This window comes from Vigna angularis, chromosome 9 (assembly GCF_016808095.1).
Source record: "Vigna angularis cultivar LongXiaoDou No.4 chromosome 9, ASM1680809v1, whole genome shotgun sequence".
In the NCBI taxonomy this organism is placed as follows: Eukaryota; Viridiplantae; Streptophyta; class Magnoliopsida; order Fabales; family Fabaceae; genus Vigna; species Vigna angularis.
Genome location: NC_068978.1, coordinates 23592016 through 23596599, shown reverse-complemented (window position 1 = coordinate 23596599; position 4584 = coordinate 23592016). Strand labels below are relative to the sequence as shown.

The window sequence follows — 4584 nt, the reverse complement described above, 5'->3', positions numbered from 1 at the left end:
TGCACCAGAGGTTAGGACTCAAGCTGCAAAGCCAGGTAAGAAAGGTAAAAAGTGTATTCTGTCACAGGTCAAAGAAGAAGAAAAAGATAGCAAAGGAAAAAGTGTTTATCAAGACTCCCTGGAGAAATATGAAGAATTTAGACCAGGCATTCTAGTGAGATTCAACAAAAAGCTATGGGTTGTGAAAGAACTCAAAATTGATGGACTGATCGAGATTGAATCTCCAATTTCCAGGAGAATCAAAAGGTGAACAGGAAGTTACTGAAATTTGTTGGTGTGGAGAAAGACAAGATGACACCAAAATAAAAGATGTGACATGAACTTATTGGGTCAAGCTAGTGACGTTAAAGAAGCGCTTGCTGGGAGGCAACCTAGTGTTTTACAAACTTTTATTTTGTTTAATTTTTTTTATTTTGGATTTTTTTCATTTGAATTTGTTTCTGTTTATGTTGTGTTTTATTGATTCCAGTGTGCTTAATCTATAATAATTGAATGTTTGAGGGATGGAGAGAGATTAATTGTTTGGTTTGAGTGTTGTTTTGTGAGCTAGGGAAAAGAAACTGGAAAATTCTAAGTGGAATCTGTTAACCCAGGGCCAGGAGTGCCCAAAACAAGCCAAAAAAACTAAGGTAGGAAAGTGTCGCTCGCCGCTTGAGCGTCCCTTAAGGAGCGCCCGGGCGGCGCGAGTGTAGAGTTGGATTTAAGTTTGGGGCTCAAGCGGGATTTTGGCCCACTTCCTTCTTTTTACGCCCTAGGGTTCGCCCAAGCCTCCTCTCTTAGATTTCCTTCACTCTAGCCTCCCTACCCATGGGCACCCCAAATTTTAGCTTAAATCTCGCCCAGGTAGCTCAATTTTAGCTCAAGCGAAAATGTTCCAGTGGGCACTAGAATTTGAAATTCAATTTTTGCCGAGGCGAGTACTTTTTCGCTTAAGCACAAATATCAGCAAAACTCGTTTTCAGTTTTCTGCATATCTAGCCCAGGCGAGAAAGTTTAGCTTAGGCGAAAATAATGCAGTTTTTGCCACTTTTGAAAAATTTCAACTTTTACTTACCCAATTCATGATGAATTCAGTCTAATTAATCCAGAGACACATATCAATCTATTCCTCAACCAGTTATCTATCATTCCCAAAAGTTTCACATCATCAATTGCAGAATCAAATACTCAAACTCAAATTTCACAATTTGGCCAAAACAAGGTAACTTTTAACATTCAATGAACTCAATTTTTGCACCAAAACTTATTACCATGCATGACACATACATTTTGGTTAAAAACACTTAAACATGCATGGTTTTCCTTAACGAGACATTTAAATGTTAAAACTTACCCTTTTGCATGCAAACACATAACATATACATAAACATAATTAACACACAAGATAAAATTAGAATGAGAAAACATAATTAAACACTGGGTTGCCTCCCAGGAAGCGCTTGTTTAATGTCACGAGGCTGACAGATGGGGCAATTAAGTTTGATTCACGATGTTGATGTGCTTCTTCCTTTCATGGCACCAACATCTTCTCAGTAGCTTTCCCGGCACCAACTTGACTCTTCTTGAATAGGGAGCCTCAATTTCAAGTACTCTATTTGCCTTTATTGCCTTGATAACCCATAACCTGTTCTTAATAATCACTGGTTTTCCAGGTTTGGGTTCATCACTTTTCAAAACAAGGTGTTGGTGAACTAGTTTCTCTTCCTTATCCCCATCCTCTTCCTTCACTTTGGGAGAGAAACAATTAAGGCTCTTTTTGGTCAACTTGGAAACTTGCCTTGGTAGACTAGTAACTGATAGAACTTCATCAGTTGCTTCAAGACTAGTCTGTTCCTCTTGACCTTGTTGCATATCTTTGAAGACATTGAAAGTTACCTCTCTATCTTGGTCTTTTAATTTCAGTATTCCCTCTTCCATATGAATGACAACCTTAGTTGTCTTCATGAAAGGTCTTCCTAAGATGAATGGTATCTCTGCATCTTCCTCCATCTTCATTACTACAAAGTCCACTGGGAATTGGAGCTTATCAATTTTTATCACCACATCTTCTACCACGCCATAAGGATATTTGATGGACCTATCTGCCAACTGAAGCATCATCCTTGTTGGCTTGGCTTCAAGACCACCAATCTTTTTAAGCATAGATAGGGGCATCAGATTAATGCTAGCCCCTAAATCAGTAAGAGCCTTCCCTATATCATGGTTTCCAATGGTACAAGGAATGGTGAAACTCCCCGGATCTTTGAATTTTGGAGGAAGAGTCTTTTACAAGATGGCACTGCAATTTCCCTGCACTTCAATTATTTCCTCATCTAAATACTTCTTTTTCTTGCTGAGGATTTGCTTCATGTACTTCGAATAGGCGGGAATTTGTTGTAGTGCTTTGGTCAAGGTTATGGTGATCTCTAGCTAGTTGAATATTTGCTTGAATCGAGCCAATTGTCTCTCCTTATCTTTATTTGAAGGGATTTTCGGATAAGGAAGATGTTTCACAATTTCCTTCTCTTTTTGCTTTTTCTCTTTTTCTTGACTTTTATTTCTTCTCCTTTATTCACATACTCACTTTTATTTTTCTCTTTCTCTCCCTCACACTCAATTTTCTCTTTCTCATTTTCTATTTTCTCCAAACCTTCCTCCTCCACAACTAGATTGTCTTCAATCCCTCTTCCCACAATTTTACCACTCATGGTAGTAATTGAATTGCAATGCTCCTTGGGATTAGTTATGGTGTTGGCTGAAAAATGACCTGTCTGTTGATCTGATAGTTGTTTAGCCAATTGTCCAACATATGTTTCAAGATTCCTGATTGAAGCTTCTATTTATTTCTGATTGGTCATAGAAGCTTGCATGAATTTTTCTAGAGTATCCTCTAATTTGGTTGTTCTTTCATACACAAAGGATTTTGTTGTTGATGCTGATAAGGAGGTTGTCTATTTGAAGGACCAGCATCTTGTTTCCATCCAAAATTTTGACTTTGATTGTTTCTCCACCCTTGTGAAAAGTTATTGTTGTTAGAGAAATTCCCTGTTCTTCCTTGATTACTCACATATTGAACTTCTCCTTCTTGTGGGCTACTTTGATATGAACAATGATCATTGGGATGGTCACCTCCACAAAAGTTACATCTTCATGGTTGTTGACTAGGATAAGATTGTACTGCTTTTAACTACTCAGGTAAGTTAGCCATCTGTTTGGTTAATGCTTCCATCTGCTGAGTCAGAATTTTATTCTGAGCTAAAATTGCATTTGTAGTATTGAGATCAAGCATTCCTTTTCGTTGAATTGTTTGTCTATTATGATGAGCTTGATGGTCTGTAGATGCTAGTGCCTCAATGATTCTTGTTGCTTGCTCTGCATCTACAGACATCATTGTTCCTCCAGCTGATGCATCTAATATCATTTTGGTGTCTTGCCTCAGACCGTTGCAGAAAATATTTAATTGAATAATATCTTCAAAGCCATGATTTGGGCATCTCCTCAATAAAGAATTAAACTGTTCCCAAGCTTCAAAGAATGGCTCATCTGGTCCTTGCCTAAAAGTGGAAATCTCAGCTTTTGCCTTAATGTAACGAGATGGTGGAAAGAATCTATTCAAGAATTTATCTTCTACATCACTCTACTTGTTCAGACTCTGGTTTGGATGTGATTTGAGCCATTCCTTTGCTCTACCTGTCAAAGAAAAAGGAAACAAACGCATATATACATGGTCAAGATCTCCTTCTTCAAATCCCATAGTTCCTATCAGTTCATAGAATGTAGAAAGATGAATGTATGGATCTTCATTATCCATTCCAGTGAATTGATGAGAACTGATTAGGCTAAGGAAAGTTGGCTTCATCTCCAATGTTTTGGTGGTGGGCGGTATTACTATGCTAGAAAAATATCTTGGCCCTTGTTGCATAGCATAGTCTCCCAATGTTCTTCTAGGTGGGGTTGGTCCTTCTTCTGCCATATTTTCTGTTTCTTGATGTGTGATGAAAGTATTGAAAGATTTTTCCTTTGTTTTTCCTTACTTCTTCTTGTTTTTGCCTCTATTTCTTCCAACTGTTTTTTCTATCTCTAGGTTGAATGTTAATTGATCTTTAGAAACCTGACCTCTTAAGAACATAAATCAAAATAGCTCAAGCAAGGATTAGTACAAAGAGAAAATAAAATAAACTATCTAATTAAGAAAAAAAAATATTCACAAAGCTGGAAGAGATAACTTTTAAAAATTCAAAAGAAAATCGTTCCCCGGCAACGACGCCAAAAATACTTGTTGAATCTTTTGGCAAGCGTACCAATAGTCAACTGTAGTATAATGATTTTTAAGTAAGAGTGTCGATCCCACGAGGAAAATTCAATTAAATAGATAAATTTATCTCAAACAACATATATACAAGGGTATTCAAACTGATTCATTATGGATTTTGATAATTTATACTACATTGCGTAAAAGTAAAATATTAACAGCAGATAAGTTAAAGAAAGTTTAATATGAGAAGTTGGGATTGAATTCATCTATCTCACTCGTCTGCAATCTGAATGAATATAAACATATAGCAACTAAAATTACCAATATTGATGCAACACACAAAATTCATT

The 4584-nt window shown here is 36.8% G+C and overlaps 1 non-coding gene across 1 annotated transcript; it reads left to right on the top strand.

Annotated features, from left to right (window-relative positions):
* The first annotated feature begins 3455 nt into the window (after positions 1-3455).
* LOC128194147 (small nucleolar RNA R71) lies at positions 3456-3561 on the top strand. Its single transcript, XR_008245463.1, has one exon. It is a non-coding gene; the product is annotated as a small nucleolar RNA R71 (small nucleolar RNA).
* The last annotated feature ends 1023 nt before the right edge of the window (positions 3562-4584 follow it).